This window comes from Globicephala melas, chromosome 6 (genome assembly GCF_963455315.2).
Source record: "Globicephala melas chromosome 6, mGloMel1.2, whole genome shotgun sequence".
Taxonomy (NCBI): Eukaryota; Metazoa; Chordata; class Mammalia; order Artiodactyla; family Delphinidae; genus Globicephala; species Globicephala melas.
Genome location: NC_083319.1, coordinates 70,993,323 through 71,015,924, shown reverse-complemented (window position 1 = coordinate 71,015,924; position 22,602 = coordinate 70,993,323). Strand labels below are relative to the sequence as shown.

General features: G+C 38.7%; 1 long non-coding RNA gene across 1 annotated transcript; it reads right to left on the bottom strand.

Annotated features, from left to right (window-relative positions):
* Positions 1 to 1,697: 1,697 nt before the first annotated feature.
* On the bottom strand, positions 1,698 to 18,363 carry LOC115839012 (uncharacterized). The gene is made up of 3 exons (XR_004033867.3): positions 18,231 to 18,363; positions 17,599 to 17,720; positions 1,698 to 3,619 (listed from the first exon to the last, which is right to left on the bottom strand). It is a non-coding gene; the product is annotated as an uncharacterized lncRNA (long non-coding RNA).
* Positions 18,364 to 22,602: the final 4,239 nt, after the last annotated feature.

Sequence of the window (22,602 nt, the reverse complement as noted above, 5' to 3'; positions counted from 1 at the left end):
ACTTGCCTATATACCATTAAAGCTTTAACTCAACATTTCCACTTATATATCTAGAAAGTATCTCAAATCCTCATGTCCTAAATTATTCTCTCTCTCTGTCTCTCTCTTCCTCTGTTTCACACACACACAGACACACACATCGCTTCTCTTACCTCCTCCTCAGTAAAAGGCATCACCACCCATTAGTCAAGATAGAAAACTGGTAGTCATCCTTGCCTCCCCCCTCTGCCTCACCCAATTCATCAACAATTTCTACTAATATTATTTCCTGGCTTTCTCTCAAATCCAATCACTTCCCTGTTCAAATAATGAATAACAGCCCTGTTCAAATAAGGAAACTAAAGCTGAAAGAGGTTAAGACATTTCACGATACCACACAACTAGTAGGTGGCAGAGCCAACTCGTCTGCTTCCAAAGTCCATGCTAAAAATTCGACAGTACTTTTACAGGGGGCTCTCAGAGCCAAAGATATCTTCAAGAAGCACAAATTAGACTATTCCAACTGCAGAATGGCCCAAAACCCAAGGAAAGAAGGCACAGGGGGTAATCAGCCTTCCAGGGAAGAATTTAAAGCCTCAAACAAAATCAGTCAATCAATCAAAGAACTTCTGTGTCCAGGAGGCTCTCCTGAGGCAGTTTCTACATAAAGACAATAGTGGCACTTGTGCCCAGAGTGAAGAAATAGGGGTACAGATAGATGCTGGATAGAAGGAGAATATATCACAGAATGTGACCATTGATGAGGATATGTCTTGAATGAGAATAGCCTTTTGCTTTTTTTTTTTTTTTTTTTTTGCGGTACGCGGGCCTCTCACTGTTGTGGCCTCTCCCGTCACGGGCCCAGCCGCTCCGCGGCATGTGGGATCCTCCCGGACCAGGGCACGAACCCGTGTCCCCTGCATCGGCAGGCGGACTCTCAACCACTGCGCCACCAGGGAAGCCCCTCTCTTTACACTTTTGATGTCAGTGAAGTTGTCCATTAGAGAGACTGAGAAGAGATGAATGTTAGAGGAAAAAACATTAACGAATGGCAATTTTTCAGCATTCCCCAAAGATGAAGTTACCTTGAAAATTATGTAAGAATACACCATGAGGCCTATGGAAAGGTGATGTAAAGAGGTCTGTTTTTTATACTGTATCATCTTTCTAGAGCTATATCTTTATATCTTCCTGAGTGTGGCAGCCAAAATATTCTTTGCACTAGAAGCTGCATCTACCTCTATTCAGTGGTTCAGAATTTTAAATTACTTTTGGTTAAAAACATGGGCTTTGGAGTCTGGCAGAAATAGGTCCATGTCCTGAGTCTCTGCCTCTTCCCAGCTGTGTGGCCTTGGGCAGGTCTAAGATGAGGACAGTAACAGTATCCATCCCATAGTGTCACTGTGAGGTTTAAACCATCAGTGAATGTACAATGCTTATTGCAGTGCCTGTGGGTCTTAATAGGTGCTAATTATTAATAGTATTAGTAATACTATCGTTCTCATCATTATTGTTATTTTTACTATGAAACACATACCCAGGGACATGTATTTGTGTATCTAATCCATAGCAGCTGGGTCTGAAAGACAAGAAAATGTGAAGACTCTTTTAGAAGATGGGAAAAATAAATTCCAATACACATGCAAACTTAAGAATACATGGCTCTTCTGGATAACTTATGAGCTAATTTCTGGAAAGGAATCAAGAGACAATCTCTGTGAAAGTAATATTTTAATTTAATATTTATTTTTATCAAGATAATTCATGTAGATTTAGAGGCAAATCTTACTACCATAAAACTTATAACAAAAAACAATAGTCACTTATTTGGGGTGGGGTAGAGGTGGACTCAAAATACTCATTATTATATGGTGAAGGTGAGAGAAAAGGTTATATCTAGAATAACATCTAGTTTGGGGGACACCTAAGCAACTCGGTGGATGGCAGGCCCATTAACTAAGATAGAGAAGACTGGTGGTTGAGCAGGATTTCAGCAGAGAGGGGAAGCAAAGAATCAAGAAACCTGATATTTAGCCATCAAAAGTGAAGATGTTGGGTAGACAATTTGATATACAGCTTAGAGGTCAGGGCATGGGTCATGGGGAGAGTTACTGATTTGGAGATTACTGGCATGTAGATGTTAAATATTTAATATTTAAATGATAGCAACTCAGGTGAAGAAAGCTAAAAAACTGATGCTGAAGCCTTTCAACATGCAGAGCTCAGGCTGAGGAAGAGCACCCAAGAAAGGTGACTGAGAAGCAACGGCTGTTAAGACTGTCAGAGTCAGGAGGATGCTGTGACTCTGGAGTAAACAGTGGTTCAGGGCTTCCCTGGTGGCGCAGTGGTTAAGTATCCACCTGCCAATGCAGAGGACACGGGTTCGAGCCCTGGTCTGGGAAGAACCCACATGCCGCGGAGCAGCTAAGCCCATGTGCCACAACTACTGAGCCTGCGCTCTAGAGCCCGCAAGCCACAACTACTGAAGCCCGCACACCTAGAGCCCGTGCTGTGCCACAAGAGAAGCCACTGCAGTGAGAAGCCCGCACACCGCAACAAGGAGTAGCCCCCGCTCACAGCAACTTGAGAAAAGCCCACACTCAGCAACGAAGACCCAACACAGCCAAACATAAATAAATAAATAAATTTATATTTAAAAAGTGGTTCAAGGAGGAGGGCGTGGACAACTGTGTGCCTGCAGCTCAGTAATCACAGTATAAACCCAGCCGCCCTTTATTTCCCTGCTCCTACCCTCAATGGACCACTGGGCTTTTTCTATTATTGTTCTCTTGCATTAGAATGGCTCCTCACCTCCCAAAATCCTATCTATCCTTCATGACCCAGCAAGAATGCCATCACCTTGGTAATGCATTTCCTGACTCCACTAATTAAAAATGCTCTCTTCCTCCACAATATTCCATAGCCCATTGTATACTATAACTTATTCTGCCTTGTGCTATAACTATATATATTCTCTCTCCATCCTTCCTGTATCCCAACTGGACTATAGTCCCCCAACCCCTATAATGCAGCAGAATGCTGGGCATATACTAGGTACTCAGTAAAGATTTTTCACTGAGTCAAATCCAAAAATATAGAACTCAAGCCTGGAAAAGTTTCTTCAAAGGACAATCTCCTTTAACACTTTAGATTTCTGTTTGTCAGCATGTATATCTTCTGCACCCAAGCCCAGAAATTATTTATACATTTTCCTGACCCTCTATAGAAAAATAGTGGGGGGAATCATTCCCCAAAAGCAAAGTTTTTAAATGACATCATTAAAAAAAAAAAAAAAAAAAAAACCTACATGACCAAAAAACAGGGTAGTGTGGGCAAAGCTGCTGTCACATGCATTGGCTGCGTATCTCCTGAGCTAATGGCTATTTTAGAAACCATTTAGACTAAACTTTCCCCCAGATCCCAGGTATGAAAATAACAAGTTGCAAAAGTTCCATGGATGAAACAACATTTGTGATCCCTGAACTTCACAGTAAAAAGCTAAAAAGATTGTACTAATCCAAGCCTTGGGTTAGCAGCCAGCAATTCTTCAATCTTCTTGCTTCAAATATCATCATGTGCTTTCATCCTCTTACACTGAGGAGAAGTGTGGTAGAAAGAAGTCACTGGAAAGTAGTTCTGGCTAAGAGTTGGAGGAAGAGGAGAGAGAAAAACAGGTTATCAATGGTAAATACAGTCAGAGTCAAAACTTTATAAATCAAATAGAATTTCTACAAGCTTAATGAGGGAGAATTATTTGCCAAGCTGCCATGTGCAACATGCTATAAAAACAACTGGGATTTAATGTCATGACTGTTAATTTTTATGATTTCGTTTATCCCCTCCTCTTTTTTGCACCATGTTGCAAAACAGTTCTCTTTTGAAACTAATCACTCTTTTGTGGTCAACAGCAATTTACAAATTAGACGCTCAGACTTTTGCTAAAAAATTTAGGCCTTTACACGTATTTGTAGATAGACAAATAGCCTAGTGATTAAGGTATGCATTCTTTTTAGTTGCATATGCCAGATCTACCAAATATTTGTGATCATCCAAACTGGTTGCTTTTTGTTAAAATTTCTACTTCCTGCACTTTCAGACCCACATATTCAGAGGTAGAAAACTTTCTGAGAGTGCAAGGTGAAGATTCTTGCAGATGCCCAGCGGTAGACTACATAAGTGTAAATAATCAACGTAGCCCCACTTTGCTGCTACACTAAAAAGTCCAGTAACCTCTTTTTCTTAATGGTTGTGCCAGTTCCACCACATTCTGGAAGGTATTGGTTCCCTTAAGTACAACGTGGAGCCATCAGAATAAAAGGGCAGCATGAGGGAAAACGACAGCGTGGGACTTTGTGGTCTATAGATTTAGTTGCTCATACAAGAACCTGAGAGGGGGAAACCCCCAAAAGATTAGTCACTTTGTTTTGTTTTGCAGAACTCAATTCAGGTTAACAAAGCATTTGCCATCAAAGGAGATGGGAGAATGGCAGTATTCACTTGCTCTGGTCTGAATAAACAAATGTGGGATTTGTGGGCTGACTAATGTCCTGGGATAAACCAGGCATTCAGCCAAATTCTAGGAGTTTTGATGCAAAGACAGCAAGCCCACACTTTTCTTCATGGAAAGTGCTCCATGGGAGTATTGATGTCCACAAGGGCAGCCTGGGTCTTCAACTGCCTTAAAGATTCACCCAGGGCTTCCCTGGTGGCACAGTGGTTGAGAGTCAACCTGCCGATGCAGGGGACACAGGTTTGTGCCCCGGTCCGGGAGGATCCCACATGCCGCGGGGCGGCTGGGCCCATGAGCCATGGCCGCTGAGCCTGTGCGTCCGGAGCCTGTGCTCCGCAACGGGAGAGGCCACAACAGTGAGAGGCCCGTGTACCGCAAAAAAAAAAAAATTGAAGATTCAGCCCCAGGGAATTCTCAATGTTTCTGTAATTGAAAACCTAGATCAAGTGATAGAAGCAGAATTCCTTCTTCTTGGAAAGTGTTAAATATGCCATTCATCTCCTTTTAGAAATGTGTTATCACTGTCCCTTTTTAAATACATTACCCTGAAAATATATTATTAGGCTGCTAAAATGTGACTCTGGTCCTATCTTTCCTTTCATTCACTCATTTCATTCACTGAGTGCCTTCTGTATGCTCCAGGCATCATGTAAGGCTCTATGGATGAAACAGTGACTGAGTCAGAGCCAGTCCAGCTCTTGGGAAGCCTCCGGGCAGCCTCTGACAATTTCAAGGGCACTGGAAGAGTATTACAATCTTATAATTTTATTTTTGGTTAGAGGAAAGTATTAAAATTTGTAGTTTTTTTAGTGGGAGAAACAGTAAGCCCCTCAATTAAGGTCTCAGCATAAGTCTGTGGGGAAGTCAGAGAGTTTCCCTTTATTTGACCCCCAGGATCCCCCACCATGCTGTGAGGACCAGAGTCATCACTTAACCCTAGGCTAAAGTAGATTTTATTACAAATGACAGCTAGTGAAATATCAAGGACTAAGTTTCACAGGTTCTTAACTAACTCAAGAAAAACTTCCCAGCAGCAGCTCATGCAATCTCCTTTAAATCTATAAGGCTGGTTTATCTACCCAGATGAGAAACATACATGGCATATGCAGGCTAAAAGCAAAATCCCTGGAATGATTCAATGTGAATATAACATAAACTAGAAGGAGAAAGTTCACTGTGATAATTGGTACAAAGGGAGCATTTTATGGGTCTCCAGAATATCTCCAACCTTCCTTGTAATGTAGGGTCTTCTTAAGTAGTATTTACCCACATTGGAGCCTTCATATTTCCCACATGAAGATGTAATCTCCATGACTTATTAACCCTCCAGAGTCCCAGGAAGAGCCTGCCAAACTGCAAATTTAGATAATTCCCTTTAAGAGGCATTATATGTAACTGCCTTTAGAAGGAAATTTGGCTACATTAGCAGAGATTTCAAGCAAGCTCTTTCACAAAAAACTGTCAAGGAGTGTTTATGAAGTCACCTGATCAGTACCAAGTTTAACATACTTAGATTAGTCTCATCAACATAACTCTTTAGGAATAAAAGTATTACAAAATCAAGATCTGGAGAAGGAGCATAACCCCTGCTTAATTACTGTGAGGAGGGGGGAGAAAGTTGAAAGAGAAAGCTATAGACAAATTGGAAAAGAGCTATTTCAGGTATAAAAAAATAAGGAAGGAAAACCTGAGCCTGGGATTGGATGATAAGCAGATAGCAGAAGCCACCACAGAAACTCTGTTTGACCAGAGGCTCAGTGCTTGCCTTGAAGGAACAAGATGAAGTGCACAGCCCACAAACCAGAGGAAGCCTGCACAGGAAGCGGAGAGGAAGATAGAGGCTTATGAACTTGGGGACAGGATGAAGCCAGTCCATGTGAGGTTCAAAAAAACCAAGTAGGCAATACGAGCATCAAAGTGTTTCCTTGTGTCATTAACTCAGGACCACAACCTGATTTCAAAACACCATGGAACCACTGATGGAAAAACTGTGTAAACTGGGGCCATTTAAAACAATTTCTCTCCGCCGTATGCTTGTCAGAGACGATCAGAACCCTCTGAGCACTTTGCAAGGCACGCACTGGATCTCACTGTGGTGAGCGATTTGACCGGCAGTGTCACATTTCCCAGCAAAATTAGACAAGCAGCTTGACTTGACAAGTAGCATGAAATAACATAAAAAGCTTCCCTAGACAGTGCCAGAGAATTAGGTGCCAAAAGCCTGAGGTGATTATTAGAAAATGGTTCCCGCCTCCAATTGTCTGACTACAGTCTCTTCATCACCAGGAAGCTGCTACAGCAGAACCCAGCCAAAGCAATCACTGCTCCCTTAGGAAGCATTCACTGTTCACCATGAGCTCACGCTAACATTCCCGCTGTTTGCAAAGTGGCTAGATGGGGATATGACAGCAATTCCTGTTGTCAGTGAAAGAGACATTGCCCAACAGGATTTTAACTTTTAACTGGATTTCAGCCATGCTGTTTCCTTTGGTTACCTGTCAGCCGAAACTTCTTTGGTATCCAAGTTCTAGTGTATTTCATTTCTATGGTCATCAGAGCAGTACAAAGGAAGAAAAACTAGAAAGGGGTCAGGATACCCCAGTTCTGTCCCTAATCAACTGCAAGGCCTTTAGCCTGGCCAAGTTGCTTCCCTTTTCCTTTAATCATAAAATGAGATAATATAAAACCTGTCTCAGAGGGTTACAGTCATAGGAGAGAACAGATGAGCAAAATGTTATAGAAGGTATATTCATATATAATACTTAAGCGGTGTGTGTATGTGTGTGTACATACAACTTTTTAAATGTTTTCCAGTTGCATAAAAGTGAGGTGTAGATCTGGCAAGTACCTGGATAAGAAAAGTGACATGGACAATTGGATATTTAAGAACAAAAATGCCTCCCTTGATTCTACAGGGAAAAGATAATTGTCTAAATTGTTCAGACCATTTTTCTTCTCCAAGTCCTAGTCATGGAATCTATACAAGACTGAATTTCATGATTGCTGGCAGACAAAATATTTTGAGGAAAAAATAACACTAGCTGTTGATTATTAAATGTTTACTATATGCTGGCCAATCTGTGAAGCACTTTACAAATATTACTTCACTTCCTCTTCATTACAATCCCATGAAATATGTATTATTTAATAACATGATACACTATGCCTAAGTTTAGGAAAGGAATTATACTCCAATAAAGATGTTAAAAAAATACATTATGTAAAACCTTCCAACACATTATAAATTGAAATGTATTTAAACTCATAGCCCTGGATTTAAAAATCAGGAAATAAAACTGTTTCTCTTGCTGAACTCAAAAAAAAAAAAAAAAGAAAGAAATTTATTGTTTGAACTAATATTTAAATTCAGGTCTGTCTGACTTCAAGGCCCTTGGTCTTAATCAGAGCCATTACAGCTCTGTGAAGGAAATTATGTTTCTCTTTTGCCCCAACTTTTTGCAGTTACTATTAAAAGTTGGCCTGTGTGCTCTGGCTGGTTGGAGGGGCAGTCCTTGTGTGGCCCTTTGTATAAGAGCTGACAGTTACTGGAGGCCCACATAGAGGGAGTGGTATGAGGGAAGAGTTCTAAACGGAGAGGGAAAAGGAGCTTCATGGGTAAAGGACCTGTGGGACTTACACTCAGTTCTGAAAAGCTGCATTTCTTGGGTAAATGCCGCAGAGGTTTGTCTTTAGACAGAACAGGAAAGAGTCCCAGAAATACACCCACACTTACATGATCAATTAACCTGCAACAAAGGAGGCAAGACTACACAATGGGAAAAAAACAGCCTCTTTAATAAGCGGTGTTGGAAAAACTGGACAGTTACATGCAAAAGAATGAAACTGGACTACTTTCTCACAGCATACACAAAAATAAACTCAAAATGGATTAAAGACAAATGTAAGAACTGAAACCATAAAACTCCTAGGAGAAAACATAGGCAGTACACTCTTTGGCATTTGTCTTAGCAATATTTTTTTGGATATGTCTCCTCAGTCAAAAGAAACAAAAGCAAAAATAACCAAATAGTACTACATCAAACTAAAAAGCTTTTGCTCAGCAAAGGAAAGCATCAATAAAATGAAAAAGCCACCTACTGAATAAGAGAAGATATTTGCAAACAATATGTTCAATATGGGGTTAATATCCAAAATATATATATTTTTAAACTCATACAACTCAATAGCAAAAAAACAAACAACCCGATTAAAAACTGGGCAGGGAATCTAAATAAACATTTTTCCAAAAAAGACATACACATGGCCAACAGACACATGAAAATATGCTCAACATCACTAATCATCAGGGAAATGCAAATCAAAACTACTATGAGATATCACCTCACACCTGTCAGGATGGCTGTTATCAAGAAGACAAAAGATAACAAGTGTTGGTGAGGGTGTGGAGAAAAGGGAACACTTGACCGCTGTTGATGGGATTGTTAATTGTTGTAACTGCTATGGAAAACAGTATGGAGATTCTTAAAAAATTAAAAATAGAACTACCATATGATCCAGCAATTTCACTTCTGGGTATTTACCTAAAGAAAACAAAAACACTAATTCGAAAAGGTATATGCACCTCTATGTTCATTGTAGCATTATTTACAATAGCCAAGTTATGGACGCAATATAAGTGTCCACCAATAGAAGAATGGATAAAGAAGATGTGATACACACACACACACACACACACACACACACATATACACCTTCATACATACATACACACACAGAGAGAGAAATATTACTCAGCCATAAAAAATGAAATCTTGTTATTTGCAACAACAAGGATGGATCTATAAGGTATTATGGTAAGAGAAATAAGTCAGAGAAAGACAAATACCCCATGATGTCAGTCATATGTGGAATCTAAAAAACAAACAAGGCAGAGATTGTTTGAAGATGGTGGAGTAGAAGGATGTGCACTCACTCCCTCTTGCGAGAGCACTGGAATCACAACTAACTGCTGAACAATCATTGACAGAAAGACACTGGAACACACCAAAAAAAGATACCCCACACCCAAAGACAAAGGAGAAGCCACAATGAGATGGTAGGAGGGGTGCAATAACAATCAAATCAAATCCCAGAACTGCTGGGTGGGTGACTCAAAAACTGGAGAACACGTATACCACAGAAGTCCACCCACTGGAGTGAAGGTTCTGAGCCCCATGTCAGGCTTCCCAACCTGGGGGTCCAGCAAAGGGAGGAGGAATTCCTAGAGAATCACACTTTGAAGGCTAACGGGATTTGATTGCAGGACTTTGACAGGACTGGGGGAAACAGAGACTCCACTCTTGGAGGGCACACACAAATTAGTGTGTGCATCGGGGCCCAGTGGAAGGAGCAGTGACCCCATAGGAGACTGAACCAGGCCTACCTGCTAGTGTTGGAGGACCTCCTGCAGAGGCAGGGGGTGGCTGTGTGTCACCATGGGGACAAGGACACTGGCAGCAGAAGTTCTGGGAAGCACCCCTTGGTGTGAGCCCTCCCAGAGTCCACCATTAGCCCCACCAAAGAGCCGGGTAGGCTCCAGTGCTGGGTCGCCTCAGGCCAAACAACCAACATGGAGGGAACCTAGCCCCACCCATCAGCAGACAAGCGGATTAAAGTTTTACTGAGCTCTGCCCACCAGAGCAACATCCAGCTCTACCCACCACCAGTCCCTCCCATCAGGAAGCTTGCACAAGCTTCTTAGATAGCCTCATCCACCAGAGGGCAGACAGCAGAAACAAGGAGAACTACAATTCTGCAGGCTATGGAAGGAAAACTACATTCACAGAAAGATAGACAAAATGAAAAGGCAGAGGACTATGTACCAGATGAAGGGACAAGATAAAACCCCAGGAAAACAACTAAATGAAGTGGAGATAGGCAACCTTCCAGAAAAAGAATTCAGAATAATGATAGTGAAGATGATCCAGGACCTTGGAAAAAGAATGGAGGCAAAGATTGAGAAGATGCAAGAAGTGTTTAACAAAGACCTAGAAGAATTAATGAACAAACACATAGAAGAATTAAAGAACAAACAAACAGAGATGAACAATACAATAACTGAAATGAAAAATACACTCGAAGGAATCAATAGCAGAATAGCTGATGCAGAAGAATGGATAAGTGACCTGGAAGACAGAATGGTGGAATTCACTGCTGTGGAACAGAATAAAGAAAAAAGAATGAAAAGAAATGAAGACAGCCTAAGAGACCTCTGGGACAATATTAAACACAACAACATTCACATTATAGGGGTCCCAGAAAGAGAAGAGAGAGAGAAAGGACCCGAGAAAATATTTGAATAGATTATGGTCGGAAACTTCCGTAACATGGGAAAGGAAATAGCCACCCAAGTCCAGGAAGCGCAGAGAGTCCCAGGCAGGATAAACCCAAGGAGAAGCACACCAAGGCACATAGTAATCAAATTGACAAAAATTAAAGACAAAGAAAAATTATTGAAAGCAACAAGGGAAAAATGACAAATAACATACAAGGGAACTCCCATAAGGTTAACAGCTGATTTCCCAGCAGAAACTCTACAAGCCAGAAGGGAGTGGCACAATATATTTAAAGTAATGAAAGGGAAGAACCTACAACCAAGATTACTCTACCCAGCAAGAATCTCATTCAGATTCGACAGAGAAATCAAAAGCTTTACAGACAAGCAAAAGCTAAGAGAATTCAGCACCACCAAACCAGCTCTACAACAAATGCTAAAGGAACTTCTCTAAGTGGGAAACACAAGAGAAGAAAAGGACCTACAAAAACAAACCCATAACGATTAAGAAAATGGTAATAGGAACAGGCATATCAATAATTACCTTAAACATAAATGGATTAAATGCTCCAACCAAAAGACACAGGCTCGCTGAATGGATACAAAAACCAGACCAATCTATATGCTGTCTCCAAGAGACCCACTTAGGACCTAAGGACACATACAGACTGAAAGTGAGGGGATGGAAAAAGAGATTCCATGCAAATGGAAATCAAAAGAAAGCTTGACTGACCATACTCATATCAGATAAAATAGACTTTAAAATAAAGAATGTTACAAGAGACAAGGAAGGACACTACATAATGAGCAAGTGATCAATCCAAGGAGAAGATACAACAATTATAAATATATACGCACCCAACACAGGACCACCTCAATTGACAGTAACACAATAATAGTGGGGGACTTTAACACCTCACTTACACCAATGGACAGGTCATGCAGACAGAAAATTAATAAGGAAACACAAGCTTTAAATGACACAATAGAACAGATAGATTTAATTGATATTTATAGGACATTCCATCCAAAACCAGCAGATTACACTTTCTTCTCAAGTGCACACAGAACATTCTCCAGGATAGATCGCATCTTGGGTCACAAATCAAGCCTCAGTAAATTTAAGAAAATTGAAATGATATCAAGCAACTTTTCCGACAATGCTGTGAGATTAGAAATCAATTACAGGGATAAAAACATAAAAAACACAAACCTGTGGAGGCTAAACAACACGTTTCTAAATAACAAAGAGATCACTGAAGAAATCAAAGAAGAAATCAGAAAATACCTAGAGACAAATTACAACAAAAACATGATGATCCAAAACCTATGGGATGCAGCAAAAGCAGCTTTAGAGGGAAGTTTATAGCAATACAAACCTAACTCAAGAAACAAGAAAAATCTCAAATAAACAATCTAACCTTACACCTAAAGGAACTACAGAAAGAAGAACAAAAAAACCGAAAGTTAGTAGAAGGAAAGAAACCATAAAGAGCAGAAATAAATGAAATAGAAACAAAGAAAACAATAGCAAAGATCAATAAAACTAAAAGCTGATTCTTTGAGAAGATAAACAACATGGATGAACCTTTAGCCAGACTCATCAAGAAAAAGAGGGAGAGGACTCAAATCAATAAAATTAGAAATGAAAAAGGAGAAGTTAACAATGGACACCGCAGAAATACAAAGCATTGTAAGAAACTACTACAAGCAACTCTACGCCAATAAAATGGACAACCTGGAAGAAATGGACAAATTCTTAGAAAAGCACAACCTTCCGAGACTGAACCAGGAAGAAATAGAAAATATGAAGAGACCAGTCACAAGTAATGATATTGAAACTGTGATTAAAAATCCTCCAGCAGGGCTTCCCTGGTGGCACACTGGTTGAGAGTCCGCCTGCCGATGCAGGGGTCGCAGGTTTGTGCCCCGGTCCAGGAAGATCCCACATGCTGTGGAGCGACTGGGCCCATGAGCCATGGCCGCTGAGCCTGCACGTCTGGAGCCTGTGCTTTGCAACGGGAGAGGCCACAACAGTGAGAGGCCTGCGTACCACAAAAAAAAAAAAAAAAAAAAAAAAAAAATCTTGCAGCAAACAAAAGTCCAGGACCAGATGGCTTCACAGGTGAATTCTATAAAACATTTAGAGAAGAGCTAACACCCATCCTTCTCAAACTCTTCCAAAAAATAGCAGAGGAAGGAACACTCCCAAACTCATTCTATGAGGCCACCATCACCCTGATAACAAAACTAGACAAAGATACTACAAAAAAATGTATTTTTGTAGTATCAATATCAAATATCACTGATGAATATAGATGCAAAAATCCTCAACAAAGTACTAGCCAACAGAATCCAACAACACATTAAAAGGATCAAACACCATGATCAAGTGGGATTTATCCCAGGGATGCAAGGATTCTTCAATATATGCAAATCAGTCAATGTGATACACCATATTAACAAATTGAAGAATAAAAACCATATGATCATCTCAGTAGATGCAGAAAAAGCTTTTGACAAAATTCAACACCCATTTATGATTAAAAAAAAAGCTCTCCAGAAAGTGGGCATAGAAGGAACCTACCTCAACATAATAAAGGCCATATACAACAAACCCACAGCAAACATCATTCTCAGTGGTAAAAAACTGAAAGCATTTCCTCTAAGATCAGGAGCAAGACAAGGATGTCCACTCTCACCACTATTATTCAACATTGTTTTGGAAGTCCTAGCCACGGCATTCAGAGGAGAAAAAGAAATAAAAGGAATACAAATTGGAAAACAAGAAGTAAAACTGTCACTGTTTGCGGATGATATGATACTATACGTAGAGAATCCTAAAGGTGCCACGAGAAAACTACTACAGCTAATCAATGAATTTGGTAAAGTAGCAGGATACAAAATTAATGCTCAGAAATTTCTTGCATTCCTATACACTAATGCTGAAAAATCTGAAAGAGAAATTAAGGAAACACTCCCATTTACCATTGAAACAGAGAATAAAATACCTAGGAATAAACCTACCTAAGGAGATAAAAGACCTGTACTCAGAAAACTATAAGACACTGATGAAAGAAATTAAAGATGACACAAACAGATGGAGAGATATACCATGTTCTTGGATTGGAAGAATCAGTATTGTGAAAATGACTATACTACCCAAAGCAATCTACAGATTCAATGCAATCCCTATCAAATTACCAGTGGCATTTTTTACAGAACTAGAACAAAAAATCTTAAAATTTGTATGGAGACACAGAAGACTCCGAATAGCCAAAGCATTCTTGAAGGGGAAAAAGGGAGCTAGAGGAATCAGACTCCCTGACTTCAGACTATACTACAAAGCTACAGTAATCAAGACAATATGGTACTGGCACAAAAACATAAATATAGATCAATGGAACGGAATAGAAAGCCCAAAGATAAACCCATGCACCTATGGTCAACTTATCTATGACAAATGAGGCAAGGATATACAATGGAGAAAAGACAGTCTCTTCAATAAGTGGTGCTGGGGAAACTGGACAGCTACATGTAAAAGAATGAAATTAGAACACTCCCTAGCACCATACACAAAAATAAACTCAAAATGGATTCGAGACCTAAATGTAAGACCGGACACTATAAAACTCTTAGAGGAAAACATGGGAAGAACACTCTTTGACATAAATCACAGCAAGATCTTTTTTGATCCACCTCCTAGAGTAATGGAAATAAAAACAAAAATAAACAAAATGGACCTAATGAAACTTAAAAAGTTTTGCAAAGCAAAGGAAACTACAAACAAGATGAAAAGACAACCCTCAGAATGGGAGAAAATATTTGCAAACGAATCAACGGACAAAGGATTAATCTCCAAAATATATAAACAGCTCATGCAGCTCAATATTAAAAAAACAAACCCAATCAAAAAATGGGCAGAAGACCTAAATAGACATTTCTCCAAAGATGACCTACAGATGGCCAAGAGGCACATGAAAAGCTGCTCAACATCACGAATTATTAGAGAAATGCAAATCAAAACTACAATGAGGTATCACCTCACGCCAGTTAGAATGGGCATCATCAGAAAATCTACAAACAACAAATGCTGGAGAGGGTGTGGAGAAAAGGGAACCCTCTTGCACTGTTGGTGGGAATGTAAATTGATACAGCCACTATGGAGAACAGTATGGAGGTTCCTTAAAAAACTAAAAATAAAATTACCATATGACTCAGAAATCCCACTGCTGGGCACATACCCTGAGAAAACCACAATTCAAGAAGAGTCATGTACCACAATGTTCAATGCAACACTATTTACAATAGCCAGGTCATGGAAGCAACCTAAATGCCCATCAACAGACGAATGGATAAAGAAGATGTTGTACATATATACAATGGAATATTACTCAGCCGTAAAAAGGAATGAAATTGGGTCATTTGTAGAGATGTGGTGGGATCTAGAGACTGTCATACAGAGTGAAGTAAGTCAGAAAGAGAAAAACAATTATCGTATATTAACGCATATATGTGGAACCTAGAAAAATGGTACAGATGGACCAGTTTGCAGGGCAGAAATAGAGACACAGATGTAGAGAACAAACATATGGACACCAAGGGGGGAAAGTGGCGGGGGGGTGGTAGTGGTAGGATGAATTGGGAGACTGGGATTGACATATATACACTAATATGTATAAAATAGTTAACTAAGAAGTACGTGCTGTATAAAAAATAAATAAAATTCAAAAACAGAACCAAAAACGATAAAACAAGCAAAATGAAAACAGACTCATAGATACAGAGAACAAACTGATGGTTGCCAGGGAGGGGGGAGGGGTTGGGCAAAATAGGCATAGGCAAAGAGGCTTAAGAGGTACAAATTTTGACATACATAAGCAGGGATGTAATATACAGCATAGGGAATATTGTCAGTAATACTATGATAACTTCGTATGGGGACAGTTGGTTACTAGACATTATGCTGATTACTTCATAATGTATGTAAATGTTACATCACTATGTTGTACACCTGAAACTAACATATTGTGCATCATCTATATTTCAATATATAAACAAATATATTTTAAAAGAGCAGGAAGGAACTTTTCCTATATTCTCTGGTCAGTCTCATTTAGACCCAAATTGTTCTTCAGATGTGGCAATGAGCTGTTCAGGAATTTTATTCAATTAGGATTAATTCAATTAGGATGTCTAAAAGGTTTTTGTGTCCTATCTCCCACCAGTTACCTCAGACCATTTCTTTGGAGTTAAATACATTCCAAATAGGTATCCCAATTTTATCCTCAAAAGCAGTACTGACTCAGGAAAGGTTTCTAATATCCTTCACAGTAATGCTTGAACCCTAGAAGAACCACATAGCATATTAGCCTAGTTATTAGATTTTATTTTAAAACTCCAACTGGGGAAGATTTGAACAATAGGAATTCAGAATTGAGGGTAGTAATAGTTGGATAGCTGATATTTACTGAGCCCTTATAGAATGGAAAACATAGTGCCACACCTCTTATACAAATTATTTCATTTGAATCTTGCAGTATCCCTATGAGGTAAACACTGTTATGATTTTCATTTTCAAATAAGACTAGATTTGTAATTAATATTTCTTCAGGTCAAATGGCCACCAAGGACTTCTCTGGTGGCACAGTGGTTAAGAATCCACCTGCCAATGCAGGGGACACAGGTTCAATCCCTGGTCCGGGAAGATCCCACATGCCACAGAGCAACTAAGCCCATGTGCCACAACTACTGAGCCTGCTCTCTAGAGCCCGTGAGCCACAACTACTGAGCCCACGTGCTGCAACTACTGAAGCTGGCACACCTAGAGCCCGTGCTCCACAACAAGAGAAGCCACCGCAATGAGAAGCCCGTGAACTGCAAGGGGAATAGTAACCCCCACTCCCCGCAACTAGAGAAAGCCGTGCCCAGCAACAAAGACCCAACGCAGCCAGAAAAAAAATGGCCACCAAAATGACAAAGGGGTAGAGTTAGGGCAAGAGTAATAGAACATTTTAATATATCCCCCTCCAACCCCCTCACTTCTCCAATGTTCTCTCAAATATCTTATTCCATCAACCAAGGTGGTTCAAAATTCATTTATTTGTCCTACTGCTTCCCTGACAGGGATTGGTTACTAGATATATCCCCAAAAATTATCCAGAAAAAAAAAAAAAACACAGTAAAACCTTAAAAGAGGCAATTAAAGACATTTAACTCTTTAAAGGACCCAAGAATGAAATATGCCTCCAAGAAAAGAATATATGCAAATTACGAAATTGTGAAAGCTAAAAATCCAACAGAGAACCTAACTGCCAGGCTAGCCCCATGAACAGACTCTTCCATGTAATTCAGTGGAAATGATTCCACTGGAGTTATGCAAAAGAGAAGGAGAAAGAGAGATTTGCTAAGAAATGTAGGATCAATTAGGCCAATATAATGAAGAGCTTTGGTTGATATGCACCCTTTGGCCAGCTCCCTCCCTCCAAGAGAAGGCCACAGCTGAGAGATTTCTTACAGAGGCACGTGACTACCTGGGGCAACGGAGTTAGTACAAAAACACATTTATAAGATGGCAGTGACAAGCTAGCTGATGATGAAATCCAGCTCTAAAATATACCCAATGACTTACATCACCCTTGGAGTTTCCAACAATATTTTCTCACAGTGTCTAACCACAGAAAAGCTGTATCTAAAAATCTCCTTAAAGGGAAAATACTTAGGAAGCAGTTACATAGTAGATCCTTTTTCTATTTTTGTTGTTGTTGCTGTCTCATCATTAGCTATGTTTTACAATATATCTTCTTTAATGGAGACACAATGTTCTTCAACTCACCAGTTCTTAGAAGTATGGAGTTGCAACAGTGGTGAAGGTGTATCTTTTCAGTGCTCAAGTCAGAGGTAAAATAAGTTCTTCTTTCTCACTGCTCCACCAGCATCCAGACTTCCCCTATAAAACTTGTGAGGATGAAACACTTATACCAGCATATAAATGAATGCAAAGAATCAGTTGCATTTATACATAGTTGCAGCAACAATATACATATACAAAACTCTAGGGCTTGTGAAAAACTGCTGGTACAGAAAAAAAATAAGATAAGGAAAACAAAAGGGAGAAGAGGGGATAGAAAAAGAGGGAGGGAAGGGGAGGGGAGGAGAGAGGGAAGGGAGAGGAGAAGAGAGGAGAGGAGAAGGAAAGGGAAAGGAAGAGCTCTTGGGCAAATACAAGAGGTGAAAAGACTTCATTTGTTTTATGCCTCTTAGTGTCATGAGTTTATCTGTATTACATGCATTATATCTGTATTATAACTCTGGAGGTAATTTGGATCACCCTCATTTTTCAGAAAGAGAAATCGGTGCTTAAAGAAGTAAAGTAGGCTATGCTACTAAAAAGCATCAACCCCAGGATTTGATCCTAGGTCTCCATGATTTTAAAACTACCCATTCTCTTTCATTTTATCTCATTACCTTTCATCCCAAGAGAATGCTCCTTTGATGCACACTTTCAATTCTGTAAGTGCAGATAACATATATCCAGTGGCAAGAAGACGGAAGTCTTTTCATTGATTCAGAATGAGGTTATTCTTCTTCTCATCAAAAGAGAGACTGGATGTAGGAGAAAGAGGAGGCAAATATTCATCCTGTGATTTGCCTATGACCTAAACACAGATGATATTTCCTGGTCGCTCTTCCTAGGCCCCTTTATCACCTGGACAGTTTGTAGAGTAGAGAAATATATTGAATATGGTATACCTCTACTCAATAACTAGAATACAATAGTTCCGTCTTCCAATTTTAGCAAATTTAGCAAATAAATCTGTGCTCCAAATCCTCTTGCCTTTTCCCTCTCTTGAAGCAACTGTCTATACAGTCAAGTCTTTATGACAACCTTAGCAGTTCCTTGAGAGGGTAGGCAGGCAGTCCAGTGGTTAAGTCCATGGGATTTGGCATCATATCCAGGTTTAAATTCAGGCTCCATCATGGATGTGGCCCTGGGGCAAATTATTTTACTTTTCTGATCTTTCTGTGGTTTCTCGATCTCTAAAATGGGGATAATAACATCTCATGTAGTTGCTATTAAATTTTTTTTAAATGATATACATAATGTTCCTAGCACAGTGCCTAAGACATAGAGAGTCAACACATTTTTCTTGAATTATTGCTCTGATCTAGCTCAATAAGCTGTCGAGGAGACAAATTACAGTACTTTGAGTTAGCTTTGAGGTCTAGGGAATTATTCTGATGGCTTCCATTTGCTACAGTGAAGTTTATCTGGAGGAAAAGAAGCTGTTCAAAAAGCTTTCTCAAGAGACCTGAGCTATTCAGGTTGTCCCAATTTTTTTCTTATGTTCTATGTCTAGTGCAAACAAAATTGCAACCTATTAAGTATTTAGTATTTAATATAGCCGATAAATTCATTTTAGGTCCGGTTTGTGATATTGCAGTATGGTATTGTATTATTATATACGTATAATATTGTTTAATGAATGTGCATGGTGATTGATGAGGATTTTAAAGAGCTTTAACCACAATTTTGAGCAATTTACGTCATAGTAGAATTTTATAGTGTCATATCTTCACCTTTACAGCATATTGCTCGGTCTATATGGTTTATTTAACAAGATCTCGGTGAAGAATACAGCCTCCAAGGATAACATTAGACTTTAAATGATCTGTTTTTGACCTGCATTGTAGGAAAGAGCAGGGACAGCCTGTGTATTTTACTACTTCCTCCATCAAAACCACAACTACTGCCAGTACCCAACAATGACTGCTCCTCCAACCTATTCTACTTCTTAAGCATTGATGTTTGGAAAAAGATTGACTAATTTAATGAAGCTAAGTTATTTGTATGTTTGCTGAGATAGTACTGTGAATTACCATAAAAACCTGTGCCAAAAGCAAGATATAGACGTTGTGGTGGTGATCGGAGGGTTCAAAGTCCATTTCCGACACTAATTAACAGTGTGAAGTTGAATAAATTAACCTGTCCAAGCCTCAATTTCTACATCTACAAAATCTAGACATTCAAAACAGTGATTATTCCACTAGATTAGACTAGATATTTTGATTAGATAGTGTTAAGTGTTCCATATACAGTAAACACTCAACAGGTAGTAGCTACTCTATGCTAGAATACAAACAATTCATTTTCAAATTATAATTCTACCCCTATTTACCTTTTCGCTTTTTGAAAAATCTACATATTTTTCCTTTCCACTCTTTATCCTACAGTATTATTTGTGTTTGTAAAACCTCCTTAAATTCTTTGTGGAGGGAGACTAGGTATTAAGAAAAATGCATACACACAAGTAACTCAGTAACATTTTTATCTTTCTTCAGAGAAAAACTTTATAAACTGAGTATTGATCTTGTGATTTCAAGATCTTGTGATTTTTTTTGCACAGTGGCAGATCATTTGGTGCTTTCTAACTTGAATACAAAGTGGTGTTCTCAGGAGAGGGTCAGGAGGGTTGTGTGAGGACCCTAATGAAGAATACTCAGGCATCTTTGCCTTCAGACCTCTTTTCCCAGCCAAGATGGAAAATGTGAGTTAAACACTTCCACTCTAACTGACTCATTTGGCAGAAAAATATGTCCAAGTGCCAACAGGAATAGAAAACAAAAACAAAAACAGAAACTCGTGGGGAAAAAGGCACGGGAAGAAGGAGGAGATCAGAGAAGCGTGTTATATTCCATCAAACTATTAAAAAATTTTTTTGAGGATTAAAAAGGAAGATGCATTGACCTTCACAGGTGAAAGCAGAGCTCTGGAAATACAACACTTCTTAAAGTACATTTCACACCAAAGTATCTCTCAAATACACTGTCTTTAACCCTTTTATGGGGAAGATAAATAATGGAATGAGGTTTAAGTATCTAGAAAGTTTATGTCAAAGAAGAATTAAAAGACAGGTTTATGGAGTATATTATCCCATTTAGTCAAAAAACAATTATTTAGCACCAGCTAAGTACAAGGCATTCTGCTGAAAATGCAGGTGAGAAACAAACAAGGCATGGTTTGTGCTGGGAGTTTACCATATATTAGAAGCAAAATTCAGATATACAAATAAAAACATGTGCATGTCATAAACTTTAGGATGGAAATACCAATTATGCAAACACAGGGAAATATTTTCTAATTATTGCCAGGTTTGGACTTTTTTTCCTCTGTAAAGTGAGGGAGTTGTCTTAGGCTCCTCAGGGCTCTTCCAGCTTTAATATTTTGTGACAATATGGTTATAAAAATATTTATTTCACTACTTTTTAGCAGAGAGCTAGAAGAATTTTGCCTTTAATAAATTAGGCACTTGTACCAGAGAATGCAGAGGCTTTTGAACAAATGCCTTGTTTCAGTAGGACAAAGATATTCTCACTGATTAGAAACTGGAGAAACAAAAAACAATTAGCCAAAAAAAAAAAAAAAAAAAGTATTTTAATCTGATTTCTTCCACTTAATCCTGCATTCTTAGAATGGGTTTAATTGACACTAACATCCTTTTTCTGAGATTAGTATTCTGTTTGACTAACAGCAAATATATTTGATAAAAAGTGTTTTAATCTGCCACCATCACACTCCAATTTTTGTAAAATAATCAGGTATGAAATCTCAGCTAACTAAAGAATAAATACTAAAATATTATGGCATGTATTAGTTACAGCTGCTCTATGCAAAATGAAGTTTCACTTCCACTGTTCCCTCTTTCCTGCCCTTTTGCTTCACATTGTGATAGGCATGCCTGTGAGAGTTGCAGAGATTAAAATAAGACAAAATTAAATGACACATGTAAAGCCTTTAATAAATAATAGCTCTTGTTACCGTTGCTACGGTTATTATCATTATTTATTCATTTTATTTTTTTCTGCCATTCCTCACTTTCAAAGGTAACTCCTACATATAGAGCTTCCCAAAGTATGATATGTGTAGTACTAAGAGCACTTGAGAAGACTTGGGGGTGCACACAGACACACAAAAAAATATTTAATTTAGAAGTCATATATTTATATTAAAGTATATTTGAAAATTTTACAGCTATCACATTAACCTAGTGTTTTAACAAATATTATTAAATAAATGTAATTAAGTTAAAAATAGTATATTTACAGAAGCACAATAGTACAGGTGGTACGTGAATATAGCAAAAATTATGAAGATGGTACAGCAACAACTGAAGTTTGGGAAACAAATAAAGCATAAACAACTGCTTTCACAATCTAACAAGTAGGGAAGGAGTGCCACATTTTGAAAGAGGCAAATCTCTCCCCTACTACATTACAAATCTCTTAAGGGAAAATTCAGTCTCCATCTGGGTCAGTATGTTAACATGTGCTCAACAACTGAAAGCTACCTAAATTTGAAGGTAATTAAAACTGTCTGTGTGTATGTGTGTGTGTGTGTGTATGTGTGTGTGTGTGTGTGTCTTTAATCAGAACATTCCCCTTATTCAGAGAGCTCTTACTGGAGAAAAATATCTTACAAAGGCAGCAAATATGGACAAGGCTTAAACTGTAATTCATACCTTATTCAACACCAACAATTTCTTACTATTGAGAAAAACGTGTGAATATGAGACAATCTTCACCAATGTTTAAAATGCATGGATTAAAAAACTTTTAGATTTCAAATATATTTGGAGAAACTTTTAACCACTCACTCTTCACAACATTGGAAGAGTCTAAGCACATAGTAGCATTCAATACTGCTTTGTTAAATGAATGATTAATGTGGATATTATACCAACAAATAACCTAAAGCTTCAAATCGTATAAAGTACAGACCTGATAGCCCTTTACAATTGGTTGGGGAGGGAGCTAAAAATTAAAAGAAACAGATGGGATT